The following is a 21,528-nucleotide window of genomic DNA, read 5'->3' as shown; positions in this document are numbered from 1 at the left end:
CATCAGGTGGGGTAAAGGAGAATGTTACAATGACAGCTTTATAAAGGGGTAGTATTTTACATAATTTGGACCACATGTTGTAATCAATTAACCCTTTCATTGTAGAACTCCATATAATGCATTCTTTACCAATTAACCTCTTATTTCCCCTTGAAACAGCATTGTGCACTCATATTTAAAAATCCCTACATGGATTCATAAACTTGCAATTCTTAATAAAAACTTCCTATTTGTGTTTAAAAAAAAATAAAAAATTATTATTATTATTTTATTATTATTATTGCCAACTATTAAAATCACCTTGGGGACCTTCTTAGGGTGTCTTGACAGTGCTATACTGCGATTTCCAGCCCCCAGCATTACTGTGTCCAACAGTTATTACATATATCAAACTGAAATAGCTGTTGCAAAAACACCAATTTTTATAAAACATTAAACTTAAGATTAATAGAGGTGCCCAAACTTTTTCATATAACTGTATAAGGGCAGAATATCAATTACATAGTGTCTCCAGACACTATGCGAACCATCACCACAAAGACCAGAGTAAAATGAAAATAACCATCATCGACCACATTGTGGATAATGGACAAGAACGATTGAGTACACTTAGAAAGAAAGAAAGTTTTTGGATATACAAAATGGGTACTTTGTATCCTGAGGGTTTGAACCTTACGATTGAAAACACATCAAACCATTAAATCCGAGAAGGTTTAATGTTGTCCCTCTCATATCTTTCCCGGGTTGTCATCAGCCGTTTAATGACGGCTAGCGGGGTTACCTGCACAGGATTGAAGGTATGGTATGAGGCAGCCTAGCAGGAGACTTGCTCGCCCTTTCCGGTTGTCATTTAGCTCATTTTTCCTATTGTTGTCGATTACTTGGTTTACTGGAAGCATAGGTTCCGATCATGATAATGGATAGTATTGGATTTTAGGAGCTTTATAATAGTAGTGGGCAACTGTACAAGGTTATTTTCGGCCATTTTATATGAAAGTGTACAGTCTCTTTAAGAAATTTAACTTTTGAATTGGGGGCTGGAAATCGCAGTATAGCACTGTCAAGACACCCTAAGAAGGTCCCCAAGGTGATTTTAATAGTTGGCAATAATAATAATAAAATAATAATAATAATTTTTTATTTTTTTTTAAACACAAATAGGAAGTTTTTATTAAGAATTGTGAGTTTATGAATCCATGTAGAGATTTTTAAATATGAGTGCACAATGCTGTTTCATACTTACAAAAGTGGCAGGCCAAGAAAAACATCAGAAAGGCAGAGAAGAAGAATGGTGAGATCAGTCAAGGACAATCCTCAGACCACCTCCAGAGAGCTGCAGCATCAACTTGCTGCAGATGGTGCCACTGTGCATCGGTCAACTATACAACGCACTTTGCACAAGTAGAAGCTGTATGGGAGAGTGATGCGAAAGAAGCCGTTTCTGCAAGCACGCCACAAACAGAGTCGGCTGAGGTATGCAAAAGCACATTTGGAGAAGCCAATTTCTTTTTGGAAGAAGGTCCTGTGGACTGATGAAACCAAGATTGAGTTGTTTGGTCATGCTATTCACAGTAAAATTTGGTGGAGGTTCCATCATTTGGGGCTGTGTGGCCAATGCTGGCACCGGGAATCTTGTTAAAGTTGAGGGACGCATGGATTCCACTCAGTATCAGCAGATTCTTGACAATAATGTTCAAGAATCAATGATAAAGTTGAAGTTACGCAGGGGATGGATCTTTCAGCAAGACAATGATCCAAAACACCGCTCCAAATCTACTCAGGCATTCATGCAGAGGAACAATTACAATGTTCTGGAATGGCCCTCCCAATCCCCAGACCTGAATATCATTGAACATCTGTGGGATCATTTGAAGAGGGCTGTCCATGCTCGGCGACCATCAAACTTTACTGAACTGGAATTGTTTTGTACAGAGGAATGGTCAAAAATACATTCATCCAGGATCCAGGAACTCATCAAAAGCTACAGGAAGCGACTAGAGGCTGTTATTTTTGCAAATGGAGGATCTACTAAATATTAATGTCACTTTTTTGGTGAGGTGCCCATACTTATGCACCTGTCAAATTTTGTTTGAATGCAGATTGCACATTTTCTGTTAGTACAATAAACCTCATTTCAAGGCAGAAACATTACTGTGTCCAACAGTTATTACATATATCAAACTGAAATAGCTGTTGCAAAAACACCAATTTTTATAAAACATTAAGCTTAAGCTTAATAGGGGTGCCCAAACTTTTTCATATAACTGTATTAATAAAAATTATTGAAAGCAAATATAGTGTCACAGGAACAACTGTAAATCAATCTACTAGGTAAAAAATCGTATGACGTGCCGCGTCATATCCTTCACAACCCTGAAGGTTTAAATCATGTGATATCTAGCCACCGTCAACCATTGGTACAGTGATCACTTAAAAGGTCCAGCGTCCCTCTCCTCTGACACGGCCCTGAGGAAGTGTGGACAAAATGCGCGTCGGGGAAGAGGGATGCAGGACAGACCCAGTCTCACACTGCACCGTGTAAGTGGCATAATGCTATTAGCAATATATTTTACCTTTTTTTGATTGCATCTAGCAGGGTTATGGTACATCACAGGCAGTCCATGTTTTCCAGGCGTGCGGTATTGCATGTATAGCCATACATGTTGTGAGTTTCTAACAAGCATATAAACTGCTTTTCACCTCTACTCTTTCGCTTCTGTGAACACAAAGTTATATACAGTGCTGGCCAAAAGTATTGGCACCCCTGCAATTCTGTCAGATAATACTCAGTTTCTTCTTGAAAATGATTGCAATCTCAAATTCTTTGGTATTATTATCTTCATTTAATTTGCTTTCAAGGAAAAAATACAAAAGACAATGAAGCAAAAATCAAATCATTTATCATTTCACACAAAACTCAAAAATGGGCCAGACAAAAGTATTGGCACCCTCAGCCTAATACTTGGTTGCACAACCTTTAGCCAAAATAACTGCGAACAACCGCTTCCGGTAACCATCAATGAGTTTCTTACAATGCTCTGCTGGAATTGTAGACCATTCTTCATTGGCAAACTGCTCCAGGTCCCTGATATTTGAGGGGTGCCTTCTCCAAACTGCCATTTTGAGATCTCTCCACAGGTGTTCTATGGGATTCAGGTCTGGACTCATTGCTGGCCACCTTAGAAGTCTCCAGTGCTTTCTCTCAAACCATTTTATAGTGCTTTTGGAAGTGTGTTTTGGGTCATTGTCCTGCTGGAAGACCCATGACCTCTGAGGGAGATCCAGCTTTCTCACACCGGGCCCTACATTATGCTGCAAAATTTGTTGGTAGTCTTCAGACTTCATAATGCCATGCACACGGCATTTTTAGGTTTGGTGTGGAATTATGTCCAATTTGGCTTCAGGACAATTCTTTTTGTGTTTTTTCATTGAAGACAAATTAAATGAAGATAATAATACCAAAGAATTTGTGATTGCAATCATTTTCAGGAAGAAACTGAATATTATCTGACAGAGTTGCAGGCGTCCCAATACTTTTGGCCACCACTGTACATGCTCTGTAGTAGCACTGTCATTTCCAGACATTGGTGTATTATAATTCTGAGCATTATAATTCTCCATACACATGCACTTTAAGGGTTTATTATGTGTTTATCCCTTGATTGATGACTTTGAAGCAGGGTTTATTTTGTTTTTGTTTAACCACTGGACCACCCCAATTAATGAACAATTTCCTTCTTTGATATGCACACGCACTTTGGATAGTTTCAATCCTTGTAATCGTTGGATTATTCAGCGGTATAGGTTACTCTGCAGTGACTATCTCTGTTAGGTTGTTCTATGCTATTTTGTGGGGTGGACCAGGAAATAATATTCATGCATACTGGGTTGGCATTTCTTAGCATTCCTCAAACAAGAGGCATCTGTTTTTATTTTATGTATGTGTTTGGTAATTTTTAAATTTTTTATATTCTATACATATTTATATTTTATATGATTCATTGTACTACAGTGCTGCTTACCTTTTTTGTCACGCCTTCATTTTTTCGTAGACTGTACAATATCTTCAGAAATAAAGGGAAATGTACCAAAGTTATATCCTCAGGATTTGTGGTCCAAAGTAATACAACAATACAATATTGTTTTTCAACTTCCATGTTGCAATTTCAAAGAAAAAACTGAATGTGCCACAATAATGGCATCCCTAATTAATACTTGGTTGCACACCCTTTGTCATTGCTGACAGCCTCCAAACGTTTCTTGTAGCCATCTGTAAGCTTCTTGCACTTCTCAGCTCAGTTTGTTCAAGCTCTTGAATGTTTGCAGGGTTCTTTTTCCCAATGGCAGATTTCAGCTCACCCCTAAGATTTTCAATGGGATTGAGGTCAGGACTCATTGCTGGCCATTTTAAAACAGTCCATTTTTTTTTTTCAACCATTCGTGTGTACTTTTGGATGTGTGCTTTGGGTCATTGTCTTGCTGGTGGACCCATGATCTTTGACTCAAGCCAAGTTTTCTTACACTGGGTTGGACATTTCATTCTAAAATCTCTTGATAATTCTCTGATTTCATGATTTCTGTGATACGGTCAAGGCCTCCAGTACCGGATGCAGCAAAGCAACCCCACAGCATTATGGATCCTCCACCATGCTTAACTGTTGATAAGGTGTTCTTTCCTTAAAAGCTTCATTGCACCCTCTGTAAACAAACTGTTGTTTTGCATTGCCAAAAAGTTCTATTTTTGTTTCATCTGTTCACAGAACATTTTCCCAGAAGGATTGTGGTTTGTCAAGGTACCCTTTGGCAAAGATCAATCATTCCTTTTTATGTCTTTTCTTCAGCGATGGTTTCTTTCTTGACCTTCACCCATAAAGCTCTGCTTGGTTTAGTGTGCGGCGTATGGTACTTGTTGAAACCATGACCCAAGACTGTTCCGGGTTGGCCTTTGGATGTTTGGCGTGGTGGTTTTTCCACCATTCGCACCAACCTTCAAAGTCATCTCTTGTCAATTTCCTCGTTCCCCCACACCCAGGGACATTCTTGACAGTTCCATGCTTGGCAAACTTCTTAATAACATTGTGCACTGTTGAAACTGTGATAACAAAGTCTTTGGAGATGGCCTTATACCCTTTGGAAGTCTTGTGTTCGCTAATAATAGCAGTTATAATGTCCTCAGACAGGTCTTTTGTCTTCACCATTGTGACAAAGGAATAGAGCCTACCAAGTGGCTTTTTAAAACACTGAAGTCATCATTCATTGGCTAATTCATGTCACATGGGCTCGGGTAATTAATCACAGGTGAATCTCTTTTGTGATTTACCACAGGCGAGTTAAAATGTGTTTCTATACTAAATTAATGTAAAGGGTGACAATACCAGTGACACAGCAAGCTTTAGGTTTTTCTATCCCCCCTAATTGTTTTTTGTTTTCAATTATTTTTTATCATTTGCTCTATTGTATTTAACATGAGTGCTCTATACAAAAACTGTTTCAACTGATTCATTTTTTTTCAGGAGTCATTCCACATTATGTACCTCATCTTCATGGGTGCTAATAATGATGAGCAGGACTGTATATTGTATTGTATTAGTGCATTATACCTCCTATTTCTTATTTCTACGCTCTGTACTAACATTTATTACACACATAATCCACTCGATATGCTTGGATGATATGTTTGGATTTCTTTTTCCCTTAATAATAAAGATCTTCATTTAAAGACTGCATTTTGTGTTTACTTGTGTTATCTTTGTGTAATATTTCCATTTGTTTTGTGATCTGAAACATTTAAGTGTGACAAAGATGCAAAAGAATAAGAAATCAGGAAGGGGGCAAACACTTTTTCACACCACTGTATGTGTGAAGTGTAAAGTAAATTCTACAAGGTTTTCTATATATTGAGAAAATATAAATCTGATAACTGTGACTTGCATTTGTATTTATCCCACCGGAGTAAATAGTTTGTAGGACCACCATTCGCTGCAGTTACTGCTGCAAGTCTTTTCAGGTATGTCTCTACCAGCTTTGCATCTAGAGGTGACATTTTCTCCCATTCTTCTTTGTAAATGCTCTATCTCAGTGAGATTGGATGGAGACGTCTGTGAACAGCAATTTCAAGTCTTGCCACAGATCCTCAATGGGATTTCGGTCTGGCCTTTGGGCCATTCACACACATGAATCTGCGGTGAGGGGTTCAGCATGAGGCTGCGGTATGTGCATTGCATTACACACATCTATTGCCTGGTACATTCTCATACTTACCACAATGCTCTTCAATTCTATAAAATGTCAATCTGACATTTACAGAGTCACTTTTATCCCAAGCTTCAGAGCTACAACTAGAAGATGATTCCAAAAGTATAGTATCCAGAATATTAGTAATATACAGTGAACAGAAAAATAAGATTATCCCAAGATAATAGGACAAAACACCAACATAAAGTGTCATGCAGTGCTCCATCATTAGTGGCAAATGCTGCCCATGTCAGTAATGTCATACAGAGCCCATAAGAATATATTCACCACCAATATTATAAACCCAGGTATGACAATAGTCATTATGGCACATTATACCGATACATGTGTAGGCTCCGCATGGTGCTGGAATTCAGAAGTTCAAAGTGCACATTTCTTATAGATCCTATATTGTACATATGGCAACTATATGGCACAGTTGAATGGCATTACCCATATGGGCAGTTCATGGCACTAGTTATATTCCCAGTATATGGTAACAGAATTGTATCCACCTGTATTTTATATTTAAAGTGCTGTCTATAAAAGGATAGTTTTTTACATCAGTCAGATTAATTACATTATTAAAAGGCTATACGCAATTTCTTAATTGGGTAAAATTGCAAAGTGCTTGTAAAAATAGGGAACTTTGCAAATAACCCCTTTTTAAAAATTCTCTTCATTTCTCATGAGAGGAGGTGTTTTTAATTCTAGAACTTGCTTGTTGCCTAGGTCAGCCACCATTCTGTCTGTCAGAGTTGACTGATCTCCCAAACAAGGAGGACAGCGCTTAAAAGTTGTTTTCTATGGAGCTTGTGAGTGCTGCTGAGAAGCTGTCTAGATACCGGGATTCAGCCACCTTCAGGGTCCTTGAGCTCCTCCGATGCCTCATGCCACATCCAAGCACTGATTTTACAATACATACTGCTTATATTATTATATATTATTATACAAATCTGTTAGCCCAGATGAGGCTGGTGTACTTGTCAGCATATGCATAAGGATGGCTGTATAATCCTTTGTGAAACTTTTCCTTTATCACATTAAAATAAGGATAAAATGCTCCTCTTAACATCAGGATTGCACAGCCATCCTGATGTGAATTTTCAGAGTACGTACATCAGCCCCATCTGGTCCGAGATCTGATTAATAGTATTTTTACAGATTGCTTTGTGAAACCTGGTCACATAACTGCTTGAACGTGTGAGTGCTGTGCTGTAAGAGGACGGACACCGAGACAGCTTGAGACTCTGCGGAGGAGCCTTCCAGCAGGTGGTGTAAAGTTTGGAAAGTGGAAGCCCAGCGTAAATGTTTTTGCCAGTCATCTATCTGTGGTGAAGCTGTTCCCCTATTTAAGAGTATTTGTAGTTATGAAGCATGTTGGCGTCTCGGAGACTCTGTGACCAGTAAGCTTGTTGCCTCTTTTCAGTAACATTATCCTAAACTGTCACCAGTATGTGCCTGAATTACTTCTGCCGTCCTTTAGTGGTGACACCAGATAGCAGACTGCCACCAATGTCATTGTATCCTAAAGAAATGTCCTAAAGCATTCCCACCCCATAATCACACTGTGCCTTACAGGCATTTACTGTTCATAGAGAAGGTCGTCTACTCTGGAGCAATGGACATCATGAAGCTTCACTAGAAGAGCATCTATCCCTTCTGTAAGCCCAATTATTCTACGCATTACAGCTATTTAGTTACACAGCAAATATGTAATTCTACATTGACAGCTCAGGCCAGAAGTGGCATGCTGGGTCATTTAATAAGGGTCTGTGTTATTGAAGCAAATTGTTTCCATTAAAATTGTACTAAGTATTATTTTTAAGTCATAAAATGTATAATACAAAAGCGTCATCATGATCTTTATCAAACATTCACTGTAAAAAATAATAATGTGGCATAAGAAAAAAATATGAAAAACTTCCAATATACATCTAAGACAAAATGTATAATCTAGAATATAGTGAATAAGCGAATACTATTGAGAAGCGAATATCAAGTATAAGCAAATAATCCTCATTAGGGTTTAGCAAAAAATTACAAAAAAATGATAATATGCCGAGACACTAGCAATGACTAATCTAGGATTTAGCAGAAAAATCAATCTGTATGCACCAAATATGGAATTAAATTACAAATAACTCCAGTCCATATACTGATAATCCAATTTATCACAAGAAAATAGTTATATGTGAAAAAATTATGTAGTATAGTGTAAAAAATATAACCCACCAATATTATTACTATTGGCAAATAAAATCCTTGTGTCCGGTCTAGGAGGGCAGTATTTCTCTATTTACACTAATAAAAAGCGTGTTCATTGCCTTGTCATTTCCCATAGTATTAACACCAGAATGAGTATCCACAGCGGCATCTCAAGTTCAGACTTACACTATTTTTGATGGACTAGAAGCCAAGGGCATGTTCACATGTTGCATTTTTGCCGTATTTTCCAAAGTTATTTCCGCACGTTCTTAGCATGAAAAAACGCAGTGTTTTAATGTACTAGCAAAGTCAATGAGATTTATGAAATCTCATGTACATTCTGCTTATTTTTTCCTTGCAGATTTGAAGAAGTTTCATATCTTCTGCATGTCAATTCTTTAAGCGTTTTCGCACATATTTTAGGCAGCATTTTACCCGCCAACGCTCTAGTATTTCTTTTCCTCTACAAATAATAACCGTGTGCACATCCCCTAAATGCTGCAAAACAGCGTCAGAAGGAAAATGGTGGCAAAGAGCGTTCTGCAAAACAGCAAACTCATACATGTGGGTTTTCTAAGAAACCATTATAGTAACTAGAAATTATTCTTTAGAAACCTATAGTTGTCATTACGTGTAAATATTACTATCGAGATTGCTACAAAATATGTTCAAGTCTTAACCTGAAAATGTGAAAAAGATCTGGATATTTGAGTCTTTCTATAGGAAAAAGGCAGCAGAAAAGCTAAAATAAACCTCTATCTGTGAGCTTGGCCTAATACTATGTGATATGATAAGAATAAAATAGAAAAACACCAATATCTGATAACTCATATATATGACTGCTTATGGTCAATTCCTATCACATGACCAGTGAGCACATTGGAATGTTGCCGGTTGGCAGTTGGAGAGTTGCAGTTGGCTTGCATGCGGATGAGGAGGAGCTGCCTTCAGCAAAGCGACATTATGGAGATTAAAGAGGAGGACTTTAGGATGAGAGGGAAGAAAAGGAGAAGAAATGTTTTGGACTCATCGGATGATGAGAAGCCGTCCATCAAGAAGAGCCATAGGAGAGGAGAGAAGAGAAATGGCTCAGAGTTGGAGATCGTCTCCCAGAAGATTGATCACCAAGGCCAGAAAGAAGAACAGGAATGTCATCAGGAGGTCCTAGTTGGAAGAAGTGGAGCCAAGAGGAGAAGACAAATCTTTGGCTCATCACATGAAAGCTCTTCAATCAAGAAAGAAGAAGAAGGGCAGAAGACCACCAAGGGCACAGGTAATACTATACATCAGCTTACCACAGGGAGCACCATGACATGTAGCTTCTCATGCCCACACTTACAGATCAGGGCAATGTTGTCACTTTACACAAGTTACACATCTTTTAAATCTGACAGGTGGAGGATGTGATACATGAGCAAGATCTGAAGCTGGAGGGTTATAGAACTGTTCCCCAGTCCATTTATATATATGTATATATTCAGTACTTTGTTAAACCCCTACATGATCAGGCCATTTTTCCCCATTCTTGCCAAGGCACATTTTTTTCTTATTTTCATACATATGGTTTAAAAAACTGTAAAAAATTGTAATGTTTGGATATTTAAATATTTTTTGTGAAACATTCAGTCTAAATTTTACAATATTTTAATATTATTTTATTTTTTTTCTGATAATATCTGTAGTAAATAAAGGATTTCTGTGTCTGTGTTATTTTTATATATTAGTTACATGGTTTTTTGTTAGGGATGGGGCTTGTAAAAGCAATTTGGATAGTCAGTGTTTTTTTATTTATTTATTTTTTCCTGTTTTTTTTCTCTTTATTTCAATGATTTTATACAGGTGTTGTCTAACTTTTGAAACATTTGTTTTTTTCTTGCTTGGATGGATTAAAAAATTTACAATATGGTTTCATTAAAATAAAATTGAGTCGTTTGCCTCCTATAGTCTTTGTGTTGCGCTGTCTGTTGCTGGCTGCAGAATTAGTTAATGAGGTTGACCATTTTATCTTTACTTTAACAGATGTGTTGGGGACATGATTTTGTGGCATTTGCTATGATATACTGTAGGTATGTCAGATTCTCCTCCTGCTCTTGTTACTGCAGCTTTCCTTACAGACTGCCCAGCTCTCTAGTCTATAATATGGCTGCTGGTGGAGGAGCAGTGACCAGACCTGTCCGTCAGTCTACTTCACTATAAAAGCATCTTTCTCATGTGAGGTTTTCAATAGGACAAGGCTGATGGAGTGGTCTGGTTACATGCTCCTCCATCAGTGACCATTGTATGGACTGGAGAGCTGTGCAGTATGTGAGGAAAGCTGATCTAACAAGTGCAGGAGGAGAACCTGCCATACTTATATAATAGTAATTGTTAATAAACCTGTGTCCCAAACACATCTGCTGGTATATTGATCCTAGTTACAGGGGACATTCAACCTACTGCCTATATAGCAGGGTTGACTGGGTCTCCTAGGACCCAGAAGCTCTTGCTCTTTCCCTACACCCGGCCATCACATGATCTCTGGGTCTGGAGCAGGAAGCGCTATCTGCGCTTACCATACTGAATACACAGCACTTGTTCAGAGCTGTGTACACAGTAATTGAAAAGGCAGAGACGGTAATAAATCCTCTCTACCTTCTCTATAGGGAGTATCCAAAAAGAAAAGAGTCGGTCCCTATAAATGCTCTTCCATAACTATATAACCCAAAAAGAGAAAAATGGAAACAGGAGCAAATCCAATAAAAGTTACATTTTTATTACAAAAATGTAAGTAAAATCAGACATAATCAAAAGAGATAAAAAATCCAAGGGAAAGAGGTGACAACAAAGTGCCACGGAACCACAGGAATAAACCAATGAAGGGCAAGAGACAATATATCTATATATATGTATATATATATATATATATATATATATATATATATATACATATATATACAGTGTGGGCCATTTATATGGATTCACCTAAATTAAATGGGAATGGTTGGTGATATCAACTTCCTGTTTGTGGCACATTAGTATATGGGAGGGGGAAAACTTTTCCAGATGGGTGGTGACCATAGTGGCCATTTTGAAGTTGGCCATTTTGTTTCCAACTTTATTTTTTTCAATGGGAAGAGGGTCATGTGACACATCACACTTATTGAGAATTTCATAAGAAAAACAATGGTGTGCTTGGTTTTAACGTAACTTTATTCTTTCATGAGTTTTTTACAAGTTTATGACCACTTATAAAATGTGTTCAAAGTGCTGCACATTGTGTTGGATTGTCAATGCAACCCTCTTCTCCCACTCTTGACACACTGATATCAACTCTGCAGAAGAAATGCTAGCACAGGCTTCCAGTATCCGTTGTTTCAGATGCTGCACATCTCGTATCTTTATGGTAAGGTGTGGTATATGGGTTACAAAGATGGGGGGGCCATTCTTCATCAATGAAAACCTCAATGCCTCTGGATATCTGAAATTGCTACATGATGATGTGTTGCCTTCTTTATGCACTGAAGATCCGAGCATTCCTACATGAACAGTTTCCTGGAAAGTGGATTGGTCGTCGTGGGCCAGTTGAATGGCCACCAAGGTCTCTCGATCTGACCACCTTACACTTTTATCTTTGGGGTCATCTGAAGGCAATTGTCTATGCTGTGAAGATATGAGATGTGCAACATCTGAAACAACGGATACTGGAAGCCTGTGCTAGCATTTCATCTGCGGTGTTGCTATCAGTGTGTCAAGAGTGGGAGAAGAGGGTTGCATTGACAATCCAACACAATGGGCAGCACTTTTAACACATTTTATAAGTGGTCATAAACTTGTAAAAAACTCATGAAAGAATAAAGTTACGTTAAAAGCAAGCACACCATTGTTTTTCTTATGAAATTCTCAATAAGTTTGATGTGTCACATGACCCTCTTCCCATTGAAAAAAATAAAGTTAGATCCAAAATGGCAGACTTCAAAATGGCCGCCATGGTCATCACCCATCAGGAAAAGTTTAAAAAAATGTTAATATATACGTTCAATTGATTCATTAACATAATTACTGCATCCCATGCACAAAGGTTAATGATACACTAAATCAGGGATAAGACATAGAGCAACTGGAAAAGAATGTATCAGAGTCCAGATCACAAGTAAAACATATAAAGTACGAGTGCACAGCAGGAACTAATTATACAGTGCAAGTTGCTAATATCCAGATAAAGAGATGAATCATGCCTATGACAAAGATGTCACAACATAAGTATGTCTTCTAGTGAGAGTAATACACAGTGACACATATAGAAAGTTATGGTCCCACATAAAATGAGAGTACAGCCCAGTTACAACCTGTGGATGGCGTGAAAGCGGCCTCGACGCGCGTTTCGAGTCCTGCTTCTTCAGGGGGGATTGTGTATGGGTGACAGGCAGGGGGTATATATATTCAAAGTATATTGGCACGTGTAGCGAGGGTACAGCGGCGCTTCCGGCGGCGGAAGCCAGTGCAGGAAGCCAGGGAGTCAGTGTCCAATGCAGCAGGTGCCCGCCCCCCGCTGACACGTCAGTGAGGAGGGCCCGAAGTGCCGCGTCATAGGGACACGTATTCATGGCAACCAGGTGCTTCTTGCCGGCTGGCAGAATGTGCACAACCATCAGGATGCCAAGAGATGCAGACATAGTTAGAGGGAGAGAAAGAAATTGCAGAGAACATTACCGGCCCATACCTGGTGTAAGTTAATCATGACTTTCTATGTATATACTGTATATATACACAAATATACAAAAATACAATGATGCAGATAAAAGAGGGAAAATAATATATGAAAACACACAATCAGGAAAATATAGACATCATATTGTGAGAATTATATACAACATATGTGTATAAAGTATAATGTCCACCAAGTAATACCCAAAGTATCATTATTAAATATAAAGGAGTATATATAGAGAGAGTCATGAGACAATATAATATAATATGTACCCAATATGGTACAGAGAATATGGGAATACTATGTGTATCAACAGAACAAAGTTATAAATTGTGCATAAATGTGCAAAACTAATGGTGGCAAAAAAGAGGGGAGGGAAGGGAAAGGGAAAAGGAAGAAAAAATGAAGATGTGACAAGTGAATGAAAACATGGAAACAATAATAAACAGAGAGTACACGAATTGTGTGAATATTTTTTATTATTATTTCGTGACCAAGCCCATGTGGTGCAGATGTCGGATGCATCCAATGGCAACCAGAATCACAGCAACGTGAAAAACCACATATGTTACGTGAAAGTGTTACACTAGTGAGTAGTGATGAGCGAGCACGTTCGTTACTCGAGATTTATGAGCATGCTCGGGTGTTTTCCGAGCATCTTCAGTGTGCTTGAATATGATGTTTGAGTCACTGTGTGTGCATGATTTGCGACTGTTTGACAGCTTTAACACATGTGAGGAATGCCTGTTTGTTAGGCTTTCCTCACATGTATTAAAGCTGTCAAACAGTCGCAAATCATGCACAAACATTAACTCAAACATAACACCTCAGCATGCTGAAGATACTGGGCGAGCACCCGAGTATGCTCGCCGAAAGGGTTAACAAAACACGCTCGCCCATCACTACTAGTAAGACCAATCACAGGTAAAATAAATAGAATAAATAACAATAGTATGAAGAGATAGTTAATGTCACAATACAAATGTATGTGTGCCCTTCACATACGAGTGAGCATAGACATGTGTTATATAGTAACATAGCTACTGACATCAGTATAATGGAAAATGCACAATAAAGTGCCCGTGCGCTAAAAAAATAAAAAAATCAGAAAATTAAAAGCCACAATGGGCAAGAGGAATCGAAAAAATAAAATAAAAAATATACAAGTGATAGGAATACTGACGTGTCAGTGTGACACAGGAAGTGCATCTTAAAGTGCCCTTTTTTGTGCATCCAAAATCACAGGTTTAAAGCAACAATAAACAAAGAGCAAAAGCCGATCAATAACAATAGTGAGTAAAATATTTTATAAAAAATACTCATAGCAGATGGAATCAATTAGTGGCACACCGCACAAAAAAATACCAATTGGAATAGACAGGTCCAAAAAAGAGAGAGCAGCAGGGTGGGATGCTGCTGAAAGGTGAGCACATATCCATGAAAAGGGAGACGCGTGGAGCGCTGGCCCGCAAGGAAGATCAGGCACCCGGTCAGCCGGTACTGTACACATCCCCGAGGGGGGTAGAAAAAGGGAGGGAGGGAAGGGAGAAGAAGATCCTCCAAGTGAGTGGTGGTCCAGCATCTGTCTCACAGTAGAGTGTACAAAAATACTGGATACCCTGCATGTAAATAAAAAAGTGAGAAGTTAAAAACAGCATAAAACATAAGTAAAACCTAAACACAATAGCACATTACAAGAAAGGGACCTTGATGAGGCCTTTGGGGCATATGCAATCAATTTTCAGAATCCACCGAGTTTCCAACTGGGCAACGGTCTTTCTCCAAATTCCCCCCGCTTGTCAATTAATACCCGGTCAATGCCCGGAATTTGGAGGAGGCTAGCATCACACCCATGTTTTAACTTGAAATGCCTTGGGATAGGCTTCAATACAGTATCGTCAAGAGATTCTGATGCATTTTTAGTATCTCGCACATGCTGCCTCACACGCACTCTCAGTTGGCGAAAAGTAAGACCCACATAGATGAGGCCACATGGACACAAGGCGTGGTAGATTACTCCTTCTGTATTGCAAGATGTATGCTGTGTGATTTGAAACTCCTTATGACCATCACTTGATGGGAAGGATGTACACTGCACCAGATTTGCATAGGCCGCACAGTTCTTGCATGGATAGAAGCCCCATCTGGGGTCTTTTGAGCTGAAGGCTTTCTCTGGTCCAGGATCTTTATGGTAACTATGTACCAGCAAGTCCCTCAGGTTCTTCACCGTTGTATAGGTGGTGGAAGTGACTGGTGTAGTACATTTGGAAAGGACTAGGTCTTGCTTCAAAATGGGCAAATATTTCCCCAATGCATTTCTAACATCTATCACAGTAATTGAAAAGGCAGAGATGGTAATAAATCCTCTCTACCTTCTCTTTAGGGAGTCCGACTGTGACTGCCGGTAGGCTCCGGGCTGAGGTAACTGCACAATCTGGTGCAGGTGTTATACAATGTAGTGTTGTTTTAGAACAGACCTGCACAACATATGGCTCATGTACCGCATGCAGCCCACCAAAGTTTTGCTGCAGCCCATGGAGCCGTCCAGGATATGGAGCTCCCTTCTTCTTATATTCAAATGTTTCAGACGCAAACATATTTGAACACTGTCATCGGGACTAGGGTAAAGCAGCGCTCATCAGTCCCAGCCTCGACATGCTGCTGCTCGGCACGCTGCTGACGTCATCACACTATTGTCAGCACCCAAACACCTCAGAGGAGAAGAGATGGCACAGCCAATAGTAAGTCAAGGAGCCAAAGATTAAATTAATTATATCATTGTAGATGAGGAAGGAAGGGGCTAATGTTACAGTGAGGGCACATAATGAGGTTGACAATTGTCAAAGGGGACACAATTGTGGTGGGGGGTCCTTCATTCAGTAGGGCAATGTACGGGGGAATATTTTGGAGACGGACAGTATGTGGGCATACAGTGGGTACAGAAAGTATTCAGACTCCTTTAAATTTTTCACTCTTTGTTTCATTGCAGCCATTTGGTAAATTCTAAAAAGTTCATTTTTTTCTCATTAAAGTACACTCTGCACCCCATCTTGACTGAAAAAAAACAGAAATGTAGAAATTTTTGCAAATTTATTAAAAAAGAAAAACTGAAATATTGCATGGTCATAAGTATTCAGACCTTTTGCTCAGTATTGAGTAGAAGCACCCTTTTGAGCTAGTACAGCCATGAGTCTTCTTGGGAATGATGCAACAAGTTTTTCACCCCTGGATTTGGGGATCCTCTGCCATTCTTCCTTGCAGATCCTCTCCAGTTCCGTCAGGTTGGATGGTGAACGTTGGTGGACAGCCATTTTCAGGTCTCTCCAGAGATGCTCAATTGGGTTAAGGTCAGGGCTCTGGCTGGACCAGTCAAGAATGGTCACAGAGTTGTTCTCAAGCCACTCCTTTGTTATTTTAGCTATGTGCTTAGGGTCATTGTGTTGTTGGAAGGTGAACCTTCGGCCAAGTCTGAGGTCCAGAGCACTCTGGGAGAGGTTTTCATCCAGGATATCTCTGTACTTGGCCGCATTCATGTTTCCTTCAAGTGCAACCAGTCGTCCTGTCCCTGCAGCTGGAAAACACCCCCCATAGCATGATGCTGCCACCACCATGTTTGACTGTTGGGATTGTATTGAGCAGGTGATGAGCAGTGCCTGGTTTTCTCCACACATACTACTTAGAATTATTACCTCATCAGACCAGAGAATCTTATTTCTCATAGTCTGGGAGTCCTTCCTGTGTTTTTGAGTAAACTCTATGCGGGCTTTCATATGTCTTGCAATGAGTAGAGACTTCCGTCGGCCACTCTGGCATAAAGGCCCAACTGGTGGAGGGCTGCAGTGATAATAGACTTTGTGGAACTTTCTCCCATCTCCCCACTGCAGCTCTGGAGCTCAGCCACAGTGATCTTGGGGTTCTTCTTTACCTCTCTCACCAAGGCTCTTCTCCCACGATTGCTCAGTTTGGCTGGACGGCCAGGTCTAGGAAGACATCTGGTAGTTCCAAACTTCTTCCATTTAAGGATTATGGAGGCCACTGTGCTCTTAGGAACCTTGAGTACTGCAGGAATTGTTTTGTAACCTTTGCCAGATCTGTGCCTTGCCACAATTCTGTCTCTGAGCTCCTTGGGCAGTTCCTTTGAGCTCATGATTCTCATTTGGTCTGACATGCACTGTGAGCTGTGAGGTCTTATATAGACAGGTGTGTGCCTTTCCAAATCAAGTCCTATCAGTTTAATTAAACACAGCTGGACTCCAATGAAGAAGTAGAACCATCTCAAGGAGGATCACAAAGAAATGGACAACATGTGACTTAAATATGAGTGTCTGAGCAAAAGGTCTGAATACTTATGACCATGTGATATTTCAATTTTTCTTTTTTAATAAATTTGCAAAAATTTCTACAGTATTTTGCAGAGAGGCAGTGTGCATGGGACATTTTGCAGAGGGGCAGGGTGCAGGGGATATTTTGCAGAGGGTCATTGTGTGGGGGACATTTTGCAGAGGGTCAGGGTGCAGGGGACATTTTTCCGAGGGGCAGTGTGCAGGATACATTTTTCAGAGGGGCAGTGTGCGGGGAACAATTTTCAGAGAGGCAGTGTGGGGGATATTTTGTGCAGGAAGCACAAGCAATTAGTTATTCATGGACACAGCATGGAAGATATTTTTTATTTATGGGGCAGTATAATGATACTTTTATTTTTAAGGGTACTGTGTCGGGATGTGCTCCTGAAGAAAGAGAAGAGGGAAATCTGCAGAGACAAGCTCTGCTTGTGAAATCTCATAATGGGGTCTGTACCACATGGAGACAAAAAGAGATGGAAATGAATTCAATCAGGCAAGATGACAAATATTAGGTACCTGGATGCATTCCTGCTTCTCTTCAGTGCTGTGGTTCCTGTATGATCCACAGTCTGATGATGACTGTTAAGAACAACTCCCAGTATCTCCTTACCATTGTTAAAGACATACTGGGAGTTGTAGGTTCATGCAATGCAATTGTACATGGGGCTGACCTGTCATTGCAACTGATCGCTGTACTAAGCTTTTTGTACTTGGTGTATTCACGTACTGATGGTGGTTCTGGTGCATTTATGTGCTTACAGTGGTTCTGATCTTGTACACATGTGGCAATCCAAAACGTGCTTCATGGCTATGTTAAAACTTAATCTCAAAATTCTTAATTTTGAGGATTTTATCAGGAGGATTTGACGAGATTCCGTTCAGTTTCTGCTCCAAATATTCAGTGTAAGTTGGTTTATGATCACACTTATTTTTTGGAACAGAAACTGAGCAGAATCTCTCCAACTCCTCCTCAAATACTCAAAACTTGATTCTGGTGATGTATTAATGTAATGAATGTACTTATGGTGGTTCTGGTGATGTATTTATGTAAATAACCCTTTAAATTTTTTGCCGCCCTAGGGATTATTGGTTCAGTATGGCATTGCGTCACTTGGGCCAAAAAATGTTGTGTACCTTGGTTTTAGAACATCACTGCAGAGTAGAATGTGGACTGCCCCAGATGTTTAAAATCTATTGGTGGCCCAGAAGTAGTTAAGCAGCCAAAACAATAATAATTGGTTATCACATTTCCCTCTGACTTGGTTATATAATATTGACTATGAAAGCAGGGATCATCCTAATGTAATTCCATGCATATGTGAAGTAATGCCATAACAGATCATGTCTGATGAGTCTTCTATATCCTGCACAATCATAAATCTCCACTTGAAAGAGTCCAGCAGCTGATTTCTCGGATAGAAGGAGGCAGTCATTATGAATTTATTTCCTGAAAACAATCAATGGCCAGCAATGTAATGTGTGAACCCTCTGCCCTATTAGCTCTAATCCACTCCAATTATGAGATTGGAGAAACTAAATAGTAAATTATTTTTGTAATGACCTTGTAATTACACTTCCAGGCTTAAACCTCATAAGCAATTTTACCAAAAAAGGGTTATCACAAAATAGGTAATAAAAGTGTAAATTCTGGGGGCCAGGTAAGCACTGCTGCCCCTTCAAATAGCTGATGATTAGGAGTACAGGGATTTAGACACACTGTAAACTGACACTTATGGCCTATTCTACATGTGGTATACTAATAAATAAATACATAAACAAAATTTATAATATATATATATATATATATATATATGTATATGTACAGTATATACGGTAGTTGTTTTATTGCTTTTGTACAATGAAAATCTCTTTTTTGATAAAAGAGAGCCATATTTGTTTAAATTTTCTATTGATGTAACTACAGGTGCATCTCACTAAATTAGAATATCATCAAAAAGTTAATTTATTTCAGTTCTTCAATACAAAAAGTGAAACTCATATATTATATAGTCATTACAAACAGAGTGATCTATTTCAAGTGTTTATTTCTGTTAATGTTGATGACTATGGCTTACAGCCAATGAAAACACAAAAGTCATTGTCTCAGTAAATTAGAATAATTAACAAAAACCACCTCCAAAGGCTTCCTAAGCATTTAAAAAGGTCCCTTAGTCTGTTTCAGTAGGCTCCACAATCATGGGTAAGACTTCTGACTTGACAGATGTCCAGAAGACAGTTATTGACACACTCCACAAGGTCCCAGAGTTCCAATTTTCATTTGGAAATCAAGGTCCCAGAGTCTGGAGGAAGAGTGGAGAGGCCACAATCCAAGCTGCTTGAGGTCTAGTGTGAAGTTTCCACAATCAGTGATGGTTTGGGGAGCCATGTCATCTGCTGGTGTAGGTCGACTGTGTTTTTTCCAGGCCAAAGTCAGCGCAGCCGTCTACCAGGAAATTTTAGAGCACTTCATGCTTCCCTCTGCTGACAAGCTTTTTGGAGATGGAAATTTCATTCCCCAGCAGGACTTGGCGCCTGTCCACACTGCCAAAAGTACCAATACCTGGTGTAAAAACAACAGTATCACTGTGCTTGATTGGCCAGCAAACTCGCCTGACCTTAACCCCATAGAGAATCTATTGGGTATTGTCTAGAGGAAGATGAGAGACACCAGACCCAACAATGCAGACGAACTGAAGGCTTCCATAACACCTCAGCAGTGCCACAGGCTGATCGCCTCCATACCACGCTACATTGATGCAGTAATTGATACTAAAGGTGCCCCGACCAAGGATTGAGTGCATTTACTGAACATACATTTCAGTAGGCCAACATTTCAGATTTTAAAAACATTTTTCAAGCTGTTGTTCTAAAGTATTCTAATTTACTGAGATAATGACTTGTGTTTTCATTGGCTGTAAGCCATAATCATCAACATTAACAGAAATAAACACTTGAAATATATCACTGTTTGTAATGACTCTATATAATATGAGTTTCACATTTTGTATTGAAGAACTGAAATAAATTACCTTTTTTGATGATATTCTAATTTAGTGAGATGCTCGTGTATATAGCCTCTATTTCTTTAGTGTGGTAAGTACCATTTTGAGGGTATGTACCATTATTATTCATAGTAGCAAAATGGGAAACAGAAAATCCACTACTGTTGTTGCAGATTCATGGTTTTGCATAGCAGTTTCTCTCCTGCACTGATTATGGGGGCAGAAGCCTCAGGGTGACGATCTTTTATCTTCCACCATTTATACTCAAAATCACATTTCCAACAAATGCATATAAAATTCCCCTCCTTGCTACTTTTTTTTCTTAAAGATTACAAATAGTTTATTAAATAGTAATATGTTGCAATAATCTCATTTATTTTAATGCAGTTATAGCACTTCACATATAACATTTATTTATATTCTCTAATATACAATAAATATCCATACTCTTCAATCATCTGTTTAAGAAAAACAAAATGGAACAAATATTAACCCTTCCATATTATTCCATCATCCCTCCTCCCTTGAATCAAAACAAACCCCACCTGCACCCCCAAACTGAAGAGGAGGATACAAGGAAAACCCTTCACCCCATAACTAGCATTGCTCTACACCTGCCCATTCTTCCCAGATATGCTCATAAACAGTTGTCTGATTTTTATTATCGTAGACCACTTTCTCTTTTTTCGCTTATCAATTAATTTAATTCAGGTTGTTCTTTTACCTTCCATTTCCTCATAACTGCAAACAGAGCTTGAGACAAAATACGTATTAATAAGATCTTATTGCTACTTCTTTTAAGACTCAAATATCTACATCTAATAAAGAATTTTTAGGGTCATTTTATAAATGCACTTAAACATTATTTAATACACTATTGAATTACCATACAGTATCTTACTATTTGTTTTCTTAAATTCTGTGTCAGTGGCTAATCTAAGGGTTTTTGAGATGTAAATAGAGAGATATTCTCCCTTACAATTGATTATGGAAGATTCATTTATTTAAGGCAGGTTAGTTGGGGGGTGGGTGGATGTCTGGTTGAGGAGTTCTC

The sequence above is a fragment of the Phyllobates terribilis genome, unplaced genomic scaffold (assembly GCF_046119375.1).
Source record: "Phyllobates terribilis strain yellow unplaced genomic scaffold, ASM4611937v1 Scaffold_11__3_contigs__length_659146591, whole genome shotgun sequence".
NCBI lineage: Eukaryota > Metazoa > Chordata > Amphibia > Anura > Dendrobatidae > Phyllobates > Phyllobates terribilis.
Note: the sequence above shows the minus strand (reverse complement) of the source record.